This window comes from Apodemus sylvaticus, chromosome 6 (genome assembly GCF_947179515.1).
Source record: "Apodemus sylvaticus chromosome 6, mApoSyl1.1, whole genome shotgun sequence".
Lineage (NCBI taxonomy): Eukaryota > Metazoa > Chordata > Mammalia > Rodentia > Muridae > Apodemus > Apodemus sylvaticus.
In genome coordinates, this window is record NC_067477.1 from 128768247 (window position 1) to 128792974 (window position 24728).

General features: G+C 44.5%; 1 long non-coding RNA gene across 1 annotated transcript; it reads left to right on the top strand.

The window, feature by feature from the left end:
- Positions 1-554: 554 nt before the first annotated feature.
- On the top strand, positions 555-24093 carry LOC127686752 (uncharacterized). The gene is made up of 3 exons (XR_007978237.1): positions 555-768; positions 23407-23475; positions 23816-24093. It is a non-coding gene; the product is annotated as an uncharacterized LOC127686752 (long non-coding RNA).
- The last annotated feature ends 635 nt before the right edge of the window (positions 24094-24728 follow it).

Genomic DNA, 24728 nt, shown 5'->3' on the forward strand with positions numbered 1-24728 from the left:
CTTATCTTTTAACCAGGTGTATTTCTACTGTAAATAAATGATCTTGGTATGTGAAGAGATATATCGATGCTATCAAAACTATTTTCTGCTTAGTTTAAAAAGTCTAAAATTGCTAGCTATGCCAACTTTCTTTTTCCCCCCAAAGTTCTCTAAAACATCATGAGAGTGGAAAGAAAGAACAACTTTTTTTTTTATCAAAATAAAGTCAAAGTCCACACCCCTCCACAAAGTATCCTCATCACCATGTCTCTGCCCACCTTGCTTTTGACTGCACCCTGTATCTCTTAAAGTTAGACACTTTGCCCACCATAGTTATGAGATCAAACCTGGTAGGAACTACAGCAGCCTCTCCTTTGGAATTAGTGCTCGTCTGGGCCCAGTGACACCGGCCTGGTGTGGTTCCTAACTACTTCCTGGTTGACAGGCCTGCAGCGGCCACTGCTAACCAACTGCCTGATTCCTGGTACCATGAACATACTTCCCCATACGTCTTCTGCTCCCGTGTCCCTCCCTTTGAGCTGAAGTTCTTTGTTTTCACAAACTGGGCTATGCTTGAAACCACTACGTCTTTTGAGGATTGTCTGAAGACTTTCCTATGTCTAAGGACCAAGGGAGACTGCCTGGCTGGGTACCTGGGCTCTCCATTAGAAACCGTCCCAGGAGTGGGTCCCCAAGGCAGCCTAAAGGAACCGTGACACTCGCTGATGTAAGAGAAGCCGTTTAAGCATTGCCACATAAAGAAGAAACGCCAGATCCAGATGTGAAGTGGTAGGTTGTTGTTAAAAAGAAAATGTAGATGGGGTGCCAGGTTGAAGCGGGGCTCATAAGAAAGGGCAGGGAGTTCGGAGTGCAAGCAGAACAGAGTGGAGCATTTGGGGGCGGTGCAGGGCAGGCTGGGGAACGAATCCTGCAGGTTCTGTGATCCTTTAACCAGCAGCGACCGGCACGGCACCTGTCAGCATGGACACAGACCTTCAGGTTTGCAGCTGGCCTGGCTTGTACTCTGCCTCCTTTGCCTGTTTCTGCCTGTCCTTTGCTGCCAAGACTCTCAGCAAGCCACCCGCCTGCTGGACTTTGTGCTCTGTTCCATTTTCAGCTTAATAGAATTGATGTTACTCGGGGCTCCCAGGACACATGGCATTGCTCTGTTTGGCACTGGCAGTGCCTTCAACAGAAGGGGGTGGGGAAGAGGAGAGAAAGAGAACTGCCAAGAAGCTATTTCCTTCAGCTGTGGCCCCGCTGCGCCTCCTGCTTCTTGTGAGCGACAAGCCTGAAGGACTCTGAGTGGGATTTTTAAATTAAAATGTTTGATGTTTTCTATCATGGAACATAGGAGATCATCTCTAATTAAAGTCAGCAAGTGTTTATTGAACGCAGTGTTTACCAGCATCGCTTACCCCCCAACCTCCTTGTTATAAAAATCATAGAAACAAAATAATAATAATAATAATAATTAATAATAATGATAAATAAATACAGCAAGATTACAGAGTCCAAGGGCATATTTCTTTTCTTTTCTTTTTTACTTTTTCTTTCTTTCTTTCTTTCTTTTTTTTTTTTGGTTTTGGATTTGGTTTTTTTCGAGACAGCGTTTCTTTGTGTAGCCCTGGCTGTCCTGGAACTCACTCTGTAGACCAGGCTGGCCTCAAACTCAGAAATCTCCTGCCTCTGCCTCCCAAGTGCTGGGGTTACAGGGGTGTGCCACCACCGCCCAGCGACATACTCATTTCTACAGATTGAACCCAAGGATTGGTGCATGCTAGGCAGTCATTCTACCACTGTGTATAATCCAGGTTACATTATGGCTTGAAATCATCTAAGGCGTATGGTAACGTAGCTAACATTACAAATCATTTCAGAGATTTCCATATATCGTGACTCAGATGATGCCAGCTAAACCCAAACCACACAAAGAATGGTTATTTCAGTCGCACTCCAGGATCTGAACAGATTCTGATTTTTCAGCTTTGCTGAAGTATGACAAATTGGAACTGTGCATATTTAAGACATTAAGGCGTACAACCTGATGTTTGGGTATGTGTGTACATTATGAAGTGATCGCCACGGTCAAACTATTAACATAGCCATCACCTTGCAGGATTTCCATTCCCTACTCTACCTGTAGTGAGAACATTTCAAGGCCATGATGCAATATTGTTGAGAGCAGTCGCTCACCAGGCCAAAAGAAGCACAGTCACACACAGCGGGAGAGCCATGGGCCAACCATGACACCCGGACTCATATTGGACATGTTTGTAGTTTTGGGGAAGATCAGGTACATCCAACTCTTCCCTCTTTCTCCAGCTTAGCAATGAACCCTTTCCTCCTGGATTGGCATATGGAGATCCACCTATATTGCTGCCCCTTAAGACACATTTTTTTTTTTTTGGTCCATAAATCCTCAATTCATTTTTTTCATGCCATCCTAAAACCATTTGTCTATTTTTGGTTTCATGGTACCTTCTACCTTCATTGGCCAGTTCTTGCCAGGACCAGGTTTTTCTGAAATATCATGATGTCACAAATAGCAAGGTTTCTTTCTTTTTAAAGGCTTGGCAATATCACAGTGTTTTTGTGTAAAGCCTCTATCTCTGTGTCTGTCTCTGTGTCTGTCTCTGTCTGTTTCTCTCTCTCTCTCTCTCTCTCTCTCTCTCTCTCTCTCTCTGTGTGTGTGTGTGTGTGTGTGTGTGTGTTCTTAAACATCACCTAAGGAACTTTGCATGCTAGACAAGCACGCTATCTGTAAGCCATACCCACACGCCTTTGCCACATTTCACAAACACTGTAACTTTAAGTCGGTATGGCAGCACGCGCCTGTGATGTGAGCATTCAGAAGGCTGAGGAGGAGTTCAAGGTCAGTCTGGCCCAAGTGCTGAGACTCTCACTCAAGGAAACAAAATCAAATACAGACAGAGTTAGAACTTTAACTTTCTATGGATCTTTGCAATTCTAATTAGTGATAAAACCTTGCCTTTTTTCTCTTTCACACATGCTTGTGCTCCACCAAATCAGATTAGTCATATACAGCTAACAAATAAACAGCTAGTGTCTGGCTAGATGATTAACCCATAGATGGTTGGAAATGTTGGCACAAACCATAGAAAAGTGCCCTCAGACTAACTGAAAGGGTTAACCTCATTTCATTTCTCCTACCAAAGGGCTCTGTTTAATTTTCGAGTCCCCATGTCTGGTGCCCTTTGATGAAGTATGTCGTCTGCTCTTCAAAACTTCCCTGCTGGTAAAAGACATGCATTTATTTTTAAATACATTCATAATTTCTGCTCTATAGGAATAAACTATGCCTCCGGGAAAGATGTGCTTTGCACCGATACACTTTGTGAAGGTAAACACACAGAGGCATTCTGCTTTCTGTTAATTAATGATAGTGATGCCAAGCTTTTATAGGAAACCAATTTTCCTTTTGAACACCAGGGAGATCTTTGAGCCTAAGAAATGTTTCAATTTAGGAAAACCATAGCTCAGCCAAAAGTGCAAACGTAGCAGGTGAATTATGGCTGGTCTAGAAACTCGGATGCATGAATGCTCGGTAAGTACAAATGGGCCCCCAGCAGTGTGTTCTTGAAACTACAGACAACTCTGGAAGTTGGGATTTGCTTCAGCGTTTTCCCAGGAGTAGGAATTGAAATGCATGGACTGGGGCTGTGGGGTCTGACAGAGGCTGGAGCTGTGAGCAGCCCTCCAGGGTAGAACCTTGCCTTGGGCGGGCCAGGGCCTTGCTTGGCTGGTGAGGAATCAATGTCTTCGGTCTCCAATGAAGACATGTCTGATCTTTGGGCAGAGTGGAAGTTTGGCGTCCTCTTCTTTTTATTCATTAGGAGGTTATTTATGAAACTCACTAACTGTGACATGACCTCTTTGGTATATTTAAAGCAGTCGGGGCTGATGCTATTAGAGGTTGTTTTGCACATGCAGATGCTGCTTGTCAGCAGGAATGTGTGATTAGACAAGGTAAGAAGAGAAGGATGTTAATGCCAAGTCTCTCTGCAAAGCTCAGTAGAGGCATGCTTGGTGACCAAAGAGTCGTAAAAATCAACACTCCTTATAGTGAAGGAAAGGGAGCGGGGTGGTAGTGGCACAAACCTTTAATTCCAGCACTTTGGAGGCAGAGGCAGGGGAACTCTGAGTTTGAGGCCAACCTGGTCTACTGAATGAATTCCAGGAATAAATTCTGCATAGATAAACTGTGTCCGCACAGGTCCATACACAATGAGGTTGCGTATGATAGATACCATATATAGGAATTACAAGTTGGAAGGCTGAAGTATAGTTCATTTGTAGAGTACTTGCCTCGCATGCCTCAGGTTGGATCCCTACCACCAACAGCGTTAACCTGGATTTGTGGCTCAAGCTAGTGATGCCAGTGCTTGAAGGTGAAGGCAGGGAGGTCATCTGTTCACAGAGCCATTCTCTGCTACATCCAATATGAAGGCAACCCTGAGATAAACGAGACTCTGCCTCATGCAAAGAACAAATTGGAGATAACCTAATAAAAGAGAGCAAGCACAAAGGTTGACATATTTCTCCAGTGGAGTATTATGTAACTGTGAAAAACAGCTCGCAGCTTTGTACGCAGGAAATGCCCACCACAGATCCCTAAGGCCAGCCATGCCCTTGAGTATGGTCCAATACGTACACATACATGCTATTTTGAAACTGTGTGTGTGGACCAATGCTACCCATGGGGACCAACACTGGGGAAGGTGAGTGCACACCATCCCTTGGTCTTGGGATATTTCTGTATTAATGCAAATATTGTAATTAGCTAAAGATAAATATATACACAGCTCTATAGCTCTAAATATATACATATTTTTAAAAAGAACTTTAAATAATTTAAAAGTGTTTCAGCCAACTTTCTCAGAGTAAGCCTGGGGGACTACACAGTAGCCAAAAAGAACAAATCTGCAGCTGCCAAGGAGGTTTTATGGCAGCTTGAGGCTATCAGGAGAATATATCATTGGAACGTATTTCCAGAGCATGCACTGGCTTCTCAGACAGGGTGGGACCATGAGTTTACATCAGTGGTTCTCAACCTTCCTAATGCTGCGTGGTTGACCCCGGAAGGGGTCAAGACCCACAGTTTGTGACCCACTGGCCTGAGTGCCCCATTCCATCAGCTTAATGAGATTGCAACCCATATACAGTCACTCTTTTTCTTCTTCAGAGTTTACAAAGCACTTTTCAAGTCTTGAACAAGACAGGAACCTTGTAAGTGGCCCTATTGTTCCCATTTTCAGGGAAGCTAATGGAGTTCGTTTATATGCTCCAGTGACACACAGCTAGTGTGGAGTGAGCAAGGACTCAGACAGGGAATCTATTCCCAGTGAGGTCATTAATCCCAGGTAAATCACTACTTTTCTAGGTCTCAGATTCTTCAGCTATAAAACAGGCTTGCAGCAGTTTCCTAGTCAGGAGAGATTAGAATTTAAAGAACGTGTACCTTACCCACCCCTTTCCCAACTTTGAAACAGTGGCTGCCACCCTCCAGAACACACAAGTTTGTGGTTCCATGGAAGGGAAAAAGGTTCTGGGTTGGGAAGTGACTTAAGGGACTGATTCTGTTCTTGCAGAATGAAAGGGCCAGAGAGAATACATCATGCTGTCCCTGGTCAATCCTATCATCCCTGATATGGTCCTGCTCCTTGGATGGTACAAGCATGAAATCTTGAAGTGCAGGACGGTGAAGGAGAACTGCTTTTTTTTACCTCAATCTTTCCAGCCTCTTATGTAAGGGCTTGGCTTGAACACAGAGTGAAAAGATGGTTCTGCGCTGTTCTGGCTGGTGCATAGTGTCTCTAAATAAACATGCTAAATGATCAGATTTGCTGTGTCGCTGGCAGTGGGTCAGAATAAAGCAAGTCATCCTGTCTCATGACACAGGCACCACCTTGTTTTTATTATTCCTTAAAAAAATCTTTATGTGAGTATATGATATGTGTATACACATTGGGGGTGGGGGGTAAGTAAGGTGTGTGGGCAAGAGTATGCCCCAGATAGTATGTGGTCAGAGGACAGCTTTGGGTATCAGTCTTTGCCATCTACTTTGAGACTGGCATCTTACTATTTGCTACCGTGCGAGCTAAGTTAGCTGGTCTGTGAGCTGGGGAATCTCCTGTCTCTGCTCACTTCACTGTAGAAGTGCTAGGACTACAGTCAGACACTATTGTGTTCTGGGGCATCCAAACTTGGGTGCTCATGCGTGTGTGGTGAGTACTTTATCCACATCTTCCCAGCCCCCACAACTACCACACTATTAATAGCATCTGCCCAGCAACTGAACCTGAATCCCTGGTAATCAATGAGGTTTTCATCCACCTGTGGCTACAGAGCTCTGCTTTAAGGTGTAGTTTTTGTTAGTATTCTGATAGACTGGAAAATGAACCAGAAGATGGCTTTCATTGGAAAGGAAACTTACACCTCACCGATCCTGAGAGGAGAAGGAGGGAACAGCCTATGGGGACTCCAGGGAAGCCTACACGCCAGCTGGGAACCTGAAGGTGGAAGCGATGGGAAACACAGGCCTGAGTTTTTCTTGGAAGAATTTTTCCTTCAGAAAGGAATGGGTAAATGAGGTGAGCAGCCTTAGGCATAGCTCATTTGAACCTTCTAGAAGGTTCCAACTTTAGTGAATATTGTCAGTTCAAAGAAGCACTCTCTCTCAGGGCACGTTTTCTCTCTCTCTCTCTCTCTCTCTCTCTCTCTCTCTCTCTCTCTCTCTCTCTCTCTCAGGGCCCAAGTTAATCCTTTCTAAAAAAAATCTATCAATGAATCCATGTATCTGTCTGTCTATCTTCCTTTTCTTCTTCATTATCACCATCTATTTACCTATTCATCATCATCTATTATTTACCTATGTATCTATCATCCATCCATCTATCTATCCATCTATCTATCTATCATCATCATCAATTTATTTAACTGTCTTCATCTATTGTGTATGTACAGATGTATGTGTGTGTGCGTGTGTGTGTGTGTGTGTGTGTGTGTGTGTGTGTGTATGTGTGTGTGTGTGTGTGTATATCTGTCTATCATCTATCTGTTGTGTCTGTGTGTGTTTTAAGGTATGGCTGCATATGTGTATAGAAGTGAGGGAACGATTTTCAAGAGTCAATACTTTCTTCAACCTTGCGGGTCTTGGGGACTGAACTCGGCTCATCGTGCTTGGCAGGAAGCACCTTCACCATCTTCTGCTGAGCCCTCTTGTGGGCTCCCACACTAAGTGTTCAGCTAGAACCGGCGTCTTTGTTCATGGCTCATTCCTTGCTTCCTGACGACGCTCTTCCACCAGACCTACTCAGGTCTCTCCACGTGGTGTCTGGTCAGTAGCACAACCTCCCATAGGTGATGGGTGGACCTTTGTTTGTCATAACATCATTAAACACAGAAGCCCCCGATTCCAGAGCAAAGGGCCTGCTGTAGCACACACACTTCACTGGAAGCTTCTGCCCCCTGCTGTGTTCGTAACATCACCCCCCTTTTCATTCTTGTGCTGAAATCCCGCCCCCAACCTTGTAGTTTGCTATCCTTTTTTTCCCCATGAAGTCTTTCTGTCTAGCCCTCCACATTCATCTGGATTTATTCGCTTTCCCCTTTTATTTTTACCTGCTAACCTCTACATCTTTCCGCTCTCCAACACAGCTGCTCACTGAGGGTAGATCTATCTGCCTGTAACTCTCAAAAAACTTGAGTTCTTTTGTGGCGTCCAGAAGCAAAAAGCCAAAGGCACTGTCTGTGGTCTTGGCAACTTGGGTTCAGGTAGCCGAGGTAATTGCTTTCCACATGCTTTATTCTGTAAATGTCAGGTAAAAATCCATTCTGATAGCATTCCGAGTGTTGGAAGGGAAAAACATCTTCACTACTGTATGATCCTGGAAACACCTCAGGGTTCTGGATGAACACCAAGAACTCCTTAGGCGATCATGCCTAAGACTGTTAGAGACAGTAGTGCCTGAAGAAAAGGGAGGCACGAAGCTTGGGAGACCTCTCAGCCGCTCCCCAGCTGTGAGGCACAGTGCATATCCTTTGCGTTAAGGATTTCAATTTTTGAATCTCTTGGAATTCATTCAGTACTTGGGGCCATGGAGGAGGGGAGGCCGTGGTGAGCTGGGGTGGGGTGGGGTGGTCCTGTCTGAAAATAGAAGCAGCTTAATAGCTAGGTTTGTTTCTAAAGCTGCCACAACAATTTCTAGTGGCTTAGCCACTTAATAGAAGTTATCACATTATACTTTTGTAGATCAGAAGTCCAAAATTAAGCCCTTTGGGAGTGAAGGCAAGGGATTTCAGATGGGTTCCTTCTGGGGACCTGAGGAAAATGGGTTCCATGCTCCTTCTGCTTTCTGGAGGTTAGACTGAATTCTGTAGCTCATGTTAGCTTCTTCCTTCAAGGCCAGTAACACTGTGCCCCCTGTCCATTTCTCTACTGTCACACTGCTCCCTTTCCCAGACTATGACAGGGAAAAATTCTATGGTTATAAGATTGCATATTGAATACATCAGATATATGTACATAATTCAGGTTTCAACAAAACCCTGAACTGTTAATTTTACTGCTTAAATTGTGTGCTTGTGTGTATATGTGTTCACAAATATGTGAGTACATTTGTGGGTTGCACAGTGTCAGGGTTGGGGGTTGGGGGTTGAGGGCTGAGGGTTGGGGTTGAGATATACCCAGCTGTCAACTTCAGTGGTTTCTCAGTCAATACTCACCCTGTGTTTTGAGACAGGATTTTTCACTGTCTAGGGATCACCAATGCAGCTAGGTTAGCTGGCCAGCAAGCCCCAGGGATCCTCCTGCCTCCTCCTATCCAATACTGAGATTGCACACCTGTGCCACCACACCCAGCATTTGAATGTGGTCCTAAGATCGAACTCTGATCCTCATGCTTGGATAGCAAGCATTTTGCTGGCCAGGTTATTGCCATGTAAGGGAATGTATTCTTGGGTTGTGGAGGAGGCTGGCAATTACTGGATCCCACCCCAGTCACATGGTTGATATTTTCACTGAGACACAAGGTTTTTAAATTAGACCTGACTTTTCCATCTCCTTAGGAGCTAATAACTCTCCATAGATATTTTTTTAAAGCTGTCTGATTGATTGGACATCAAATCAGTTTATAGGCAAGCAGTAATAATACTAGCAATGCCTTAATTTTTTAATTAAAATTATAAGCTTAATTTGCTATACCGTAAGCTTGGTAGCTTTTTCTATATGCGCCTTCTTCAAACATACATGGGTTTCCTCTACTTTAGGAGATTAGGACTTAGCTCAGTGGTCAAACGCTTATATACAAAGCATGAGAGCCTGGCTTTGGTCCTACATATTGAAGAAAACCAACCAACCAACCACTCACCTACCCACCCACCTAACCAACCAACCAACCAACCAACCAACCAACCAACCAACCAACCAACAACACAACAGAAAAACCTGCAAAATAGCCTTTACAGCTTATTGTTTGCAACTGGACGATTCCTCTTCCTTCATTGCTGGAGTTCCTAATAAAGAAAAAAAAATATAAGCAAGTACTAGCTACCTATATATTTTTCCTCATGTTTTATTTACCCTTCAGAATCCAAAGGCTTAATGTCTGTTTTAGTCTCTTTTCCACTGACTATGAAGCGAGCATTCCTGCACTTCCTTCCATTCACCTTGAAGTCCCACACCCATGTTCCTGTGGCTCTCCTGACTTCTTACATCCGACTTCTGGTTCTTCTAGTGCCCCTCTGTCTCTCAGGACCCCAGTCAGTGAACATTTCTGCATAGACATCATTTTACCCTCTCAGTCTCAATGGCCAGGGCCTCAGTCTTGTAAGCTGTTCTCCTGCCTGGCTTGTTTGCCTACCCATCTACATAACTCTATCTTTCAGTCAAGAGCTCTGCCATTGCTTTAGCTAGTGTGGCGTAAGCATCCGATCTTCATCATCTGCCTGACTCCCTCCCCTTTGATTGACTTACCCAGGGTTGTTTCCTTAGTCACAATGTCTGTGTCACCTCTTTTTTCGCTTCTGTGCTGTCCTTATGAGTTCTCTTACTCATGCCTGAATGATTCTGGGTCCTTTGTTACTATTTTCTTTGTCACCACGGCTACAGTAATCATCATCTTTCTTTTTCCATGGATGGGGCTGCAGCTCTTTTCCCCATTGCTTAATATCTTAATGGTGTTTTAAAGCCTCTGAGTTCTGAATCAATCTGCTACCATTTTTAATCCAAGAATTTTCACCAAAAGTCCTCCATCCTTGCTGCCCACGCTGCCCACTGACCATGAGTGAAATACTTTTTCCTCAGCATCAGTGTGCTCCCCTTCACCTATGCCCCACCAGCACATCTATGGACACCTCTGTTCATGGCTTCCCCATCCTCTTAACACATCATCATGGTCTGAGAAATACCGATCAGCCAAGAACTTCTGCAATGCAAAATTATCACAATCTCTCACCTCCGTGCTCCTTCTGCTGTATCCTCAGCCCTTTGACTATTCCTACAGGTGACAATGTTGTCCACACCTATGACATTCTTTCTGTTTATCTAGCACATCCTTTCCGTTCTTGCTTGCATACGTGAGATGGGAGATTAGGGAACAGGCCAGCGGCCAGTGATCCATTTGGTTTGGGCTATGCACACCCATCTTTTAATAAGGTATTAGGTACCTGTAAGTACTATGTATACATACCTCTGAATATGCAGGGTATGGAAGCAGATCCAGCACAGACTGGATTGGAGTACAAGGTGAAATTGTGTCTTTCAGTAAACTTTTGAGGAAAATCTTCTATTAGCTATCTAATACCTACTGGTATCTAATACCAATAATGGCGTGTACAAATTAACACCAGATGAATTAAGGAAAGAATTCCCAGTGAGCAAATGTTGATGTGATCCAAACTAAGTCAAAATAGAGAATCACTTGCTTACACCCCTAGCACCAACGCTCCCTCTTCTTGTGTGTCCTACAAAAAGAAGCCCCAAACAGTACTGGGAGCCTTGAGCATCTTCATACTTGTGGCCCACTGTTCTTTTGCAGTATATTCTGTTCTGTTGCTTCTCTGGAATGAAGTCTCCTCGCTATTTTGTAATCTGTATGGACTCTGATTTCAGGCCAAGAACCTGGAAACACCTGGTCCAGATTCTGACTGGTATCAACATACCAACTTTGCCCAGATTAAAAACAAAACAAGGCAAAGGCAAAGACTTAAAACAAAACAAAAAAAAATCACAAAATCCTCTGTTTCTTTTGTGTTTTATTTTCCTTACTAATCATTCCTGTTAGTGAGCAAACACAGACCACGCCACATCAAAACACACTGGACCTGATTTCCGTGTCACCCTCTCCCCACTTACTACCCTTCTGAACGAGAACACTGTCCATGTTTTCTTCCTCCTCCTATTCTTCCCCTGATCTGCTCCAGTGAAGCTCACACCCCAACACCGTGCAAACTCTTACAGTTAAGTTTCTGGTAATGTCTTCATTGCCGAGCCCCACACTGAAATCCCCGCTCTTGTCTTATGCGAGTAGTCACAGTCACTGACTTTGGGCACTGATGAACCCCTCCTGTCTGACTTACTTGCTTCTCTTGGGACTCTGAACTCTTGCATCTTTTTGGCCATGTCCTTTTGGCTCCTCGTGCTTCCCTAGACTCCGATAGGGGGTGATTTTCCATGTCTCAGCCGTTGACCTTTCCTGTCAAGGCTTACTCTCTGGCTGACATCATGCAGTCTCATGGTTGAAGCCTCATCTATATTTGGATTCTCTTGGTTCCAAGTTTCTATCTTTAGCCTGGACTTCTTCCTTTAACTCTATGCTTGCACATCCCATGGCTTGCTTACTGTTTGTACTTCATAGCTAATACAACCCTTAGTGCACTCCGTCTGAGCTCCTAACATGGTACACCTTTCCACATCCTTCCCACAGCCTGTGCTTTTTCTACTGACTCTACTGCCACCCTTCCCTTTTGTTGTCACATTGGAAATCCTTTTGGTTTCACTTTCAAGACCACCCCAGAAACTAGACACTTGTCACCACCTGACAGGCTACCTCTATCATGGTCTAAAACCTGTTACCTGCCTATGAATTAAACAAATAGTCTACACAAGTACAGACCCTGAAGTCCCACCATGCAGACTGGAACTGTGGCTCTGCCAGTGAATGTGGGTTAAAATGGTGGCCTGCATCCAGTCCAGCCAGGGCTCTGGATGCTGGGCAAGGCTGACATGGAAAGTTGAAGGGCATGTACCCCACACCACCACTGGGTGGCATCGGGCTGTGAAAAGTTGCAGGACCCGCTCCAGGGTTGGGGAAGGGAAGTCTGGGGTCCCGGTGGAACTGCTGGACTTGTGCTGAGTGCCGCACCAAGATATTTTATATTGTTTGTGACTATTTTGAAGGGAGTCATTTCCCCAATAAAATATCTTGGGGTGACTCTAACCGGAACAAGTGAAAGATCTGTATGACAAGAACTTCAAGTCTCTGAAGAAAGAAATCGGAGAAGATCTCAGAAGATGAAAAGATCTCCCATGCTCATCGATTGGCAGGATTAATATAGTAAAAATGGCCATCTTGCCAAAAGCAATACAGATTTGAATTGAATACAGATTCAATGCAATCCCCATCAAAATCCCAACTCAGTTCTTTATAGAGTTAGAAAGAGCAATTTTCAAATTCATCTGTAGTAACAAAAAACCCAGGATAGTGAAAACTATTCTCAAAAGTAAAAGAACTTCTGGGGGATATCAGTATCCCAGACCTAAAGCAGTACTACAGAGCAATAATGATAAAAACTGCATGGTATTGGTACAGTGCCAGGCATGTAGATCAATGGAATAGGATTGAAGACCCAGAAATGAACCCACGCACCTATGATCACTTGATCTTTGACAAAGGAGCTAAATCCATCCAGTGGAAAAAAGATAGCCTTTTCAACAAATGGTGCTGGCTCAACTGGAGGATAGCATGTAGGAGAATGCAAATCAATCTATTCTTATCTCCTTGTCCTAAGCTCCAGTCCAAGTGGATCAAGGACCTCCACATAAAACCAGACTCACTGAAACTTCCCCAGAAAAGAAACTGGGAAAGAGCCTTGAGCACATGAGCACAGGGGAAAATTTCCTGAGCAGAACACCAATAGCCTACGCCATAAGAACAAGAATTGGCAAATGGGACCTCATGAAATTGCAAAGTTTCTGTAAGGCAAAGGATCTTGTCAATAGGACAAATCAGCAACCAGCAAATTAGGAAAAGATCTTTACCTACCCTACATCCACCAGAGGGCTAATATCCAATATATACAAAGAACTCAAGAAGTTAGACTCCAGAGAACCAAATAACCCTATTAAAAAATGGGGTACAGAGCTAAAAAAAAGAATTTTCACCTGAGGAATATCAAATGGCTGAGAAGCACCTAAAGAAATGTTCAACATCCTTAGTCATCAGGGAAATACAAATAAAAACAACCCTGAGATTTCACCTCACACCAGTCAGAATGGCTAAGATAAAAGAAAAACTCAGGAGACAGCAGGTGTTGGTGAGGAAGTGGAGAAAGAGGAACATTCCTCCACTGCTGGTAGAATTGTGAGCTGATACAACCACTCTGGAAATTAGTTTGGCAGTTCCTCAGAAAATTGGGCATAATACTACCAGAGGACCCTGCTACCACTCCTGGGCATATACCCAGAGGATTCTCCAGCATGTAATAAGGACACATGCTCTACTATGTTCATATCAGCCTTATTTATAATAGCCAGAAGCTGGAAAGAACCAAGATGTCCCTCAATGGAGGAATGGATACAGAAAATGTGGTATATATACACAATGGAATACTATTCAACCATTAAAAACAATGAATTCATGAAATTCTTAGACAAAAGGATGGAATTGGAGAATATCATCCTGAGTGAGGTAACCCAATCACAAAAGACTCATGGCATGCATTCACTGATAAGTGGATATTAGCCTAGGAGCTTAGAATACCCAAAACATAATCCACACATAAAATGGTGCCCAAGAAAGAGGAAGAACTGAGTATGGATCCTTGTGTCCTTTGTAGAAAGGGGGGAAAATTACCCACAGAGAGAGATACAAAGACAAAAGTTTGAGCAGAGTCTAAGGGAAAGATCATCCAGAGACTACCTTGCCCAGGGATCCATCCTATATATAGTTACAAAATCCAGGCGCTATTGTGGATGCCCACAAGTGCTGGCTGACCAGAGCTGGATATAGATGTGAGAGGTGAGAGGCTCTCCTAGTGCTTGACAAATACGGGGGGTGGGGAGGGTATTCTTAGTCAGCCATTGATCTGGGCACAGGGTCCCCAATGGGGGAGCTAGAGAAAGGACCCAAGGAGCTGAAGGGGTTTGCAGTGCCACAGGAGGAACAACAATATGAGTCACCCAGTCCTCCCAGAGCTCCCAGGGACAAAACCATCAACCAAAGAGTACACATGGAGTTACCCATGGCTCCAGACACATCAGCAGCAGAGGATGGTCTTGTTAGACACCAAAGGGAGGAGAGGCCCTTGGTCCAGGAAAGACTTGATGCTGTAGTGTAGAGGAATACTAGGACAGGGAGGCGGGGGAGGGTTGATTAGGGAAAAGGAGGTGGCTTATGGGATTTTGGGGGGGGAGGAGGAATAAAGAATATACCTGATAAAAAAGAAGGAAGAAGAAGAAGAAGAAGAAGAAGAAGAAGAAGAAGAAGAAGAAGAAGAAGAAGAAGAAGAAGAAGAAGAAGAAGAAGAAGAAGAAGAAGAAGAAGAGTTGGCTTGGGAGTCCCCAGGCCTCATGGAGGCTGAGGACTACGGATTCTCAGCCTTGGGCACTGCAGATGTCTCTGGATGCTGTGGAAGAGCTGATCATGGGGTGGGGGCTGGATCTAGCCTGGGGGCAAAGGGGAAAGAGGGAAAGGAGGAGTGGCAGCTGGTTCTTGTGGGGACTAGAGTCCTTGGTTTGTTCTGTTTGGTGGAGATGCTGGGAGGTTTCCTGTCTGAGTCTAGACTTAGTTCTTTGGAGGGAGACCTGTTCCATTGCTCCAGCACAGAGGATCCAGGTGAGAAGAGGCAGTCCATGGTTTTGAAGTATTTATTGTTGGCAGAGAGCTGTGATGAGTGACAAGTAGAGGCCGGCCATGGCCCCATGGATAGAGGGGTAAGGGAATGGGGAGAGGGGGGAGCAAGAGGACAAGGGAGAGAGAGAAAGGCAAGAGAGTAAGAGAGAGGGGACCAGGCAAGCTGTCCGCCCCTTTTATAGTGGGCCAGGCCTACCTGCTGTTGCCAGGTAACTGTGGGGCGGAGCATACCTGGCTGTTGCCAGGTAACAGTGGGGGTGGAGTCTAGACAGAATACCAGGAGCTTGGGATGTTGCATGACTAATGGCCACAGAATTACAGAGCTGGGGCCTCGTGTCAGGAGCCTAGAGTCTGAGAGCATGGCAAATGGCCTTCTGTCCCTTCTAGAATTATCTGGGGGTCTCCGGGGTTTAAACCTAGCTTGGCCAGAAAACAGGCTGTGATTCATGGTCCCACAAGTGAACAAGAACCTGAGCAGGGTGCTCAACTCTGCTTCTCCAGTTTCCTTACTGGGAACAGTGGGATCCTAACAACAATACTGCTACTATGACTAGAAGGTGTGGAAAGGATTAAAGAAAAAACCCACACATGTCAAATAGCATGACCAATACATGTGGCCAATACATGTGACCAATACATACTAAGTATCGTTCCAATTTTAGTATATGTGCTGCCGAAGCGAGCACACATACTAAGTATCATCTATAAACCTATAAAACCTCCATGACGACAGACGAAAGGTGGTCAGCAAAATCAGAGGAGTCATGAAAATAAGTATTCTGCTAAGCGTAAACCAAGAAGATCCTTACATACGCAAACCTAAGCCAGGTGCAGCGGTGTGTGTCGACAATCTCAGTGCTTTGGAGGCAGAGGCAAGAAGATCAGGATTTCAAGGCCATCGTCAGATAATGGTGAGTTCAAGGCCAGCCTGGGCAGCATGAGATGCTATGTCAAAAGTCCAAATATGTATAAATAAATAAAAATTAATTAATTAGTACCCAGACCTATGCTGACTCAGGATAATGCTTGCACCAACTACTCTGACCTGTGCCTGCCGCTTGGTCCATTGCATCTTGGAGCAGCGTTTGTCTCTCTTACAGTTTTACAGACAGACAATCCATCGCTAAGATGCCTTGATCTTGGAATACTTAGTATTATCATGTTGCTTTCCTCAGCTTTAAGGACAATTTCTTCTCCAAATCTCCTTCTAGATCCCAGAAATCACAGATGGCCTTAATCTCAATCCTGTCTCTATTCTAGGTCGATTCCCCCAAAGTCTTTAAGGATTCCATATCTGGTTTACGCTGCTGCTACCAATTATCACATTTGAAAGTGAGTCCAGCCTGCGTGACTCTGCATCAGGTCCTTTGCCCATACACTGGAGCATCCGGGTTAGTCTTTTATGGGATTCCTGCGTGTACAAACAAGCGGGTCTCGGACTCTTGTGCCTTCTCTTGGCCTCTTTTCCTTCTGTTGGTTTGTCTTGCCCAACTTTAATGTATAATTTTGTTTTATCTTATTATATTTTATTTTGTTATATTAAAAAGCAAATGAATGAATGAATGAATGAATGAATGAACAAAAACTTAGCTTAAAGGTTAACAACTGTCACTTATACCTGATGGGGGTAGGGGAGAGAAAAATCAGTTTTCTCCTTTAGAGTGACACAGGGTATATCAACCACTCCAGGACAGGCCCCATGTTCAGGGACAGCTGACCAACACATAATTGGACTCCACAATTATTTTTTTGTATGTGTCCTTTTTTTGGTTATGGTTTGGCGGTCTTTTTTGTTTCTTTTGTGGTATGGTTTTACCTTGTTTTCTTAGTTTTGAGGGGCTCTGTTATATTGAGTTTATGCTTGTTTTTTTGAGAAAGAACTTAAAGTTGTGTGGGTAAAGAGAAAGAGAGGACCTAGAAGGACAGATGAAGTGAAGAATATGGACAAAATATATTGAAATTTTAAAATTATTTTAAATAATAAGATATAATTAAAGCTACATTAAAATGAACTCTATAAATCTAATCTCATGCAGCCATGAATACCATTTTAAATTCTCATTTTATTGGGAAAAAGAAATCCCAGGCTTTTTGAGAAAAGTGGTCACTACAAAAAATTGTAAGCCAACAAGTAAGACCAGAAAAACTAATAATTACTCCCAAATTCCAAGGTAGGGCTAGCCAGCCAGGCCTCCTTGGGTGGAAAAAAAATAGAGTAAATAATTTTCCTGAATACCCAAAAGTAACAGTTCCTATTTGTGACTAAACTTCATCAGTAGAAACTTTAGGAATTTCTTTTGGCTGACTGTGGGGGTTTCTAGGAGAGAACCACTTCCTGTGGTGTTGGAATTTCACAGGGTTCCTGCAGCACAAGGTGCCTTGGCTGGAAAACACTAAGAGACATCTCCCTCACTGCCAGCCTTCTCTCTGACTTGCCAGTCACACCATCCAAGGCTCTCCATCACAAGTAGGTTGCCGACATCAAATAAATTAGGCAGATGGAGCTCATACATCAATGCCACCTACTTGGATTCCTTTTTGGCCACTGATGCGTTCCCCTCTCTCCTTTAATCAGCCTCATAAATCTGACCCTGACAAGGTCCTGCCCATCTCCATCCTGTAGTCGGAGGTAAGGTGGTCATTTGTCCCCAAGCTTTCATTCGAGTCTCTCCTTGAGTGACCATCAATGCCACTTGGTGCCCAGTTATTACAGGGGCTCAGGTGTGACCGTGAGGATTGTGTGCCAAGGGCTGCCAAACCGGTGACTCCTTCTGGGGGGACAGCGTGGCTCTCCAAGCACTGTGTGCATCAGGTGCTCACACTCAGTGCCTGATGAAATCCTGGCCCACCGAGTGCTGTGCTGAATAGATCACACCCTGAGCTATTCTTCCGAGCATCCAGTTGTTGATAGCTATTCACATTCAAGCCAATAAATACCTGGACTCGCCCAATTTTTTCAAGAGATTCATCCAAAACAAGAATTAAAGAGAAAAACACAGTGGTGCAGAGTGTGACCTTGCTCTCATAGGTGGGGACAAATGCTTATGTGATCCTGTTGATTCGAATTTGACTCAATCTTTATCTCCAGATCTTGGCCATAAGAATCAGTAATGTTGACCCAGCCCATGCTGGTCGTGTTTATGTTCCTCGTGACTTGAGAAGCGGTGCCTTCTGTCTTCTGGGAGATGCATTCTTCAGTTTAGACTGTATCTGAATCCCTGCCCTTTCTTATGCCCTTCTTAAAAGGGGTGGGGGTGGAGAACATATCCCACCCAATTAGAGGAGGAGGGGAGGGGTAAAAGGAGGAAGGATTGTGGGAGGCAGGCAGTGATTGGGATGCAAAGTGAATAAATAAATAAATATATATATATATATAAAGAGGAGCATAGGTTTTTTTTCTCTCTCTCTTCTCATACAGATGCCCTTAATGTCTCTGAGAGCTTCTCTATCCCTTATTAAAAAAAAAATAGTCCAGCTACACTTACCCATGATTTGTGCCTATAAGGTGCGGCATCTGTGGGCAGTCGTTTCACACACAGGCCTTTCCAGCTCCTCCATGCGACAGACCTGGGAAGGTGAGGACACCCTGTGGGGCCCTGGCAGCTCACCTCTGCCACTCGCAAAGCTGCATTCACCCCCCTTTATGGGCCCATAACAAATAGGCCACTGAAAGAGCATCAAGATTCCTCATAGTCTGGATGCACATCATCTCACCGATAGGACAGGCAGTTTATGTTTGGGGGGGGCTTTAAACCAGGCCTTTGTGCTTTTCATTAGGGCCCAGTCCTTGGAAGGGTAATGTTCTGACCACAGGATTACGGCCAGCAGAGGTGAGTGAGCAGTCTGCAGGGTGTGTGGCTGCCGACCATAATTGATAAGCATGACCGGAGCTGTCGATTTTGTGAGCACTCCTCTGCACCAGCTCCACAACCATTGTGTCTCTGAGCGCTTTGTCTTCTGTAGATTCTCCTAGTATCCCGAAGGAGGGTCCTATTCTTACCCCCACTTCACAGACTTTTGGAGTCTTCTCTTCTAAGGAAGCTCTGTGTTGTCCAGGGTCTCAGAGCCTTGACTCCAACCACTCAGTTTTTTACTGCCATACTTCCCTTGAGCAATCTCATCTAGTCTGATGAATTTAACTGTCAATATGCCACGTGTACCTGCATGTTGATGGTGCTGATTTAAATCTCTACTCTGAACTCCCCCTACTCCCCATGCTTGGGAGTATAACCAGGGCCTTTCACACATCACCAAAACATTCTCCCATCTTGCAACACCCTCAGCCAGGCTGCTTCTCTTGGTCTTAAATTGACACATCCAACTGCCTTTTCCACTGGGCTTGCTAAGTGCCATCTCAAAGTCAACATGTCCAAAACATTCTTCTGCCTCTCCCTCTAAATGCTTTTCTCCTTCGGTCTTCCCCTCAGAGCCTTCCCCGGGAGGCTCACACTGGAAATGTTGTCAGGGGCTTGGTTTCTGGTCTCCATCAGCTGCACTCACAGCTGGTCTGTGAGTTAGATCTCACCCGTTTCCCTGTTTCAGCTGCTGCCTCCTTGGCCCATGTGCCAATGACACCTGCCTTGACTAGCCTTGCCCCTGACTGGTTGTGTCCTGCCTGATACTGGCCACCCCCAGCCCCCAGCCAACTTCTTGCAGCAGTCTGAGCGGCATTTATAACCTGAATGAATCCATGCCCTTTCTCTGCTTACAACTCCTTAGAGATTTTCTTAGGATTCCAGTTCAAGCTCCACGTATGGCTGGTTGAACTTGGCCGGTGCTGCGAAGCCATCTCGTCCGTACTTTAGCCATTTCCCATCCCCGAGTCCTTCATCACTCTCCCCGGCCACAGCACTCAGTTTTCAGTTCCTTCATGATACAAAGTTCCTTCCTGCCTCAGGGCCTTCGTGCTCTCTGCCTGGAAGACTCTTTCCCCGGCCTATATGAAGCCTGCAAATAGTACAGGGTTTCTCTGTATAGCCCTGGCTGTCCTGGAACTCATTCTGTAGACCAGGCTGGTCTCGAACTCAGAAATCCGCCTACCTCTGCCTCCCAAGTGCTGGGATTACAGGCATGCGCCACCACACACCCGGCCTCCACAAATAGTATTGAATAAGGGAAGATAATGAATTGCCTCTTTTATTTGAATGTAAATAACAGTGTGGGCATGTGTCACTAATAAATTATTTAGCCATTTGCGTCTATGACATCTACATTAGATGTCCTTACTATAATAGGCACAGGGAAGGAAGGGGGAGGGAGGATAGGATGACAGCGTGAGGCAGACATTTACAGCCTAGTTGTTCAGAACCATGTATCTGAGAAGATGGGTAACCACCTGCCTTGCAGGGCATAGTTAGAGGGCACCGAGTAAGGTGGGCTGTTTTGACCCGGACACCCTTGTGCATTCCCAGGTCCTGGTTCTTTGTACAGATACAGCTGTGACAGAAGGTTTAAATCTGAGAAAATGGGTAGGTATTTGGCAAACCTGGCTCTTTTGTCCATCAGCAAGCCTCACAGAAGGTTGTGAGTCGGAGGCAACGGACATCTTAGCTACATTTCTCTCTACTTTGGTTGTCAAATATCACCCAAGAGCATTGAATCGAACCCTAGTATCTGCAAACACAGACAAGGTGGTCGGGGGCAGTGAAGTTAGGTATGGCAATTAATAAGCTGCCATCTGGCTGCACCTCGCACTCTGAGTGGGACTTAACATGGTATGGATTTCCTCGAACATGTCCCCCTACCATATGTGCTTAAAGGCTCCAAAAAGGAAACAGCTTAATCCAGGAATGTGTAAAAGAATGGTGACATTCTGTGGTGTGTCAGTGAGATGAGAAACTTATCAAGCACCTCTATTTCAGGGATTTTGTGGTATTTCGTGGTTTCAGGCATCTAGTCTGTGACAGAATGGCACTGTCAGGATGGTTTTCCACATGTGTGGGATCCAGAAGAGCACTATGGTGTGGGCGCTGCTTCTAAAAATATACCTTTGGGTTTGCCCTGGACTTAGCTGACAGAAGAAATGTCTTCTTTTCTTCCAAGGACCTAAGATGGTGTTGACGCCACGTTTTTCCTCTGGGACATTGTTTGTGCCTGTGTGACGTCATTTCTCCAAGCTTTTCATTGCTTCTTACATTTCTGTTTTCCTCCTCTAGCAACCTAAAGCTTCCTAGGGGCAAGCAAAGACCCTGTTTCCTTCTCGGGGGTGGGGTGGGGTTTGGGGGGGTGGGGGTGGGGGTGGCAGAATCCAGTGAGACAGCACCAAGACTTACATTAGAAAAGCTTAATATATCTTGAGTTAAAATAACATTGCTTCCAGAGAAAAACTTAGAGAAGATACCTCAAGTATTTTTAGAAACGACATATTGTAGATCAACAACATAATTGACTACATCCTTACATTAAGTACTGGGGAAAAAATGTGTGATATTACCAGGAAAAAGAAAGCCTCACGTTTCATAAGTTAGTTTTGGTTAAATAACATGGGCCTAATCCACGTGTTCAAAATAAGGAAAACTTGGAATCTTGGCATTATTACTGAAAGGCAAAGGTCTCTTAGAATATTTATGACCAGCAATGTTAGCTTAGCATTGATGTGTCAATAAATCATTGTCATAGCGTCATAGCTCTGGGATACATGGATGTGTGTGTGTATGTGTGTGTGTATGTGTGTGTTATGTAGACCTTTTTATAAGAAAATATTTATGCAAAGACTCTAACAATAAATATGATCAAAGTTTGGCACTCAGATATTATAGCAAATGTGTTTGAGGAAGGCAAAAAAAAGCATTCTGTTTTCTAGTATTTAAAAACGGCCAATATATCAGGGCGATGGAAATCCTTAACAGTAACAAAGAAGGACTCTGGGGAAATACAGTGAGTTATTTTCTTTATTGTAAAGAGTAGGACTTATAAGGTGCCGAGAGGAAAGGGACGGTAAGAAGGATGCAGTGGCAACAGTCTCTGTGGTGACTACAGGAAGAGTGGTCCTGAAATCCTGGGGACCAAGGAGAGCACTGACACACCAGTCTGGAGGTGGAGTGCTTGATGTGCAGCAGTGACTGCTGGGAAAGACCCAGAAGATGGATGTAAACGGCACTTCAAAGGGAAAAGACGCATGACTTGGGAAATTCTGCAACACCGAATTTCAGTGGCTTGTACTGATTGTCAACAGGAGAGAAAAAGAGATTGGAGGCAGGGCAGACGCAATGTGGGGAAAGACAAGCTGGAGGTCTGGACATGTTGAGTTCAATACAGTGAAGTTCCCAGGTGGAAATTCTCCAGCTTTCTCCGTCCCCTCATGACAGGGCTGTTTAGTGAGGGGGTGGATGCACAGGGGATTTGGTCTGGACATAGCAAAGACATGTTCTAGGGGAGTGAAGCAGCTTTTGGAAATATCGGGGTTCCAGTCCTGCTAATGGCAGCCACATAAGAAGCCATTGGAGTAACCCGACTAGATGATGGGTTACTTAGAGACGTGGAAAATACTGTTTTCCAGTTTCCATAAACACTGAAATTTCCAAATGTACTAGACGGACCTAAAGTCAAAGAGTCCTAACCTGAATGAAGTGCTAATATCGCCGATAATTTTCCCTTGACAAAACCGACTCTATCCTTGGAGAACTATGTGAAATGCCTGTCCATGGCCCACCTGATTCCCCCCTCCCCAGGCAGTCTGTCATTTACTGTCTGCCTTCCCACGACACTCTGTTGATATTTCTACCACAGCCCTTGCCTCTGGTTCTGTGCATGTTTTTCCCACTTGCCACCAGACTGGGAACAGCATGAAGATGGGAACAGTTTTCTCATCTCGGCGTTCCTCGCTCCGGAGCAGCTGAGGTTGGTGGGTGATGACAATTCATCACTGGAAATCTCCAACAGAGGAATGCTGAAAACGTGGACGAAGCGATGTGCAGTCTCTGTAGCAAAGCCAGTATACACATCACATGTCACTTTTCTCCGACGCCGATAATGCAGAACCAGCAGAGGCAGCACTCTCATTACACACTGCTGGCCCATATTTGTAATGTGTGACATTTTTTATGAAATACTGTCAAAGGCAATCCATCATCGAATAACCTTTAGATTATATGCTGAGGGTGATTTTAAACAGAGACATAAATGAACTCCAAGGATGATACTGGTTTCTAAGAGGGTGTGATCAAAGCTCCACACAGGCAGAACACCATGCTCTGTAGGTAGGACACTGTGTTCTTTTTAAGTCACACAGCAGTGACTGAAAAGGTATGCTGCCTTTTTTCACTTGGGGACAGGGTTATTGTGATGATAATCATGTGACTATGAAATGTGGCTGAGTATTTGTGTCTTGCAGTACATCAGGTGAAGACATGATAAAGGGATGAAGACAGCTAATCAGGAGGCAATCTGTGAGACTCTCCAGGTTTGTAATAACTATCTTGAGAAATGCCATATGTATATGTATATGTATATGTATATGTATATGTATATGTATATGTATATGTATGTATATGTATGACACAGGGCACCATAAGTTAATTTCAGATGCCAGCTGCACTCACAGTTAAAGGGGCTCTGTGTATCTGGAAAGATCTATAATCTTACCCATATTATAGAATATAAATAAAGGAAACCTTCTAAGTCTCATCATTTCTGTGTAAATCCCGATAAAGCTGCCTCTGCCGGGTGTAGTGTTTCCTGTTAAGGGAAAGCTGATTGTGAGAAGAACACTAAAATTGTAATTCTTTGTCTTCCTTAATTAGACCCAGAGCTCACCACAGTTCTTGCTGAAGCTACGAGAACACTCGAGCAATAATTCACATTGTCAGGTCAGCAGAAACGGACACGAGGGTCTGATATGACCAAGATTTGCTTAAGGGATCTTTCTGAGAATTGAATAGCTCCGAAGAGGTACGTGCCTTTCCACAGAAAAAATATCCCTGAAGATGTTGAGCACAAGCAGCAATGAAAATGGATCTCGGCAGCATCTCGTGCCACTGTTACAGATGCCATTCCATTCCAAAGGAGGCAGATCAACCACCTCGATACCAATGGATGCGGGGCACTAATTAATAAGTCCCATTAAATCACGGAGTAGTGACATTTAGCATCTAATGAATGTCTCATAATCTCTTGAATCATTAATATTTCATAGCGTCAGAGCATAAGGATCGCTGTCCTGGGCTGGTACAGCATGGCTTTCTGCTTCTGACATGGCCCCAAGGGTGTAGGTGAGACAAGGGTATTGCACCTTGCTATGCAGAATATATTTGTTCATTATTCATTCTGTACCCTTGGTACTAAGGATTCCTCTTTTAGGAAGAACCTGCCTGCCATTTTTAGAGTGAACATCTGTGACTCCAGAAAGCCCGGGCAAAGCAGAAAGCCTCAGATGTTGACTGGTGTAGGGCACTGGTTTGTTGTTGACCCTCGATGACCACAAGAAAAACTAGCACAGGAGAAAATCATTACTTTGATTTATCACTGGGGGGCTCGCTTTATTCAAAGGCAATAATCACTTGGCAGAGCAGGTGCCTCTGTAGGGCCCTATTGATCCAGGAAGCCCTCAGTCACTCAGGCGAGGAGATAGCCCAAGGAAAAGAAGTCTATCTCAGAGCAGGCAGAGATGAGGTGGGCTGTTACTATCTCTGGCTGTGGTTCTGTGTCTCCTGGAAC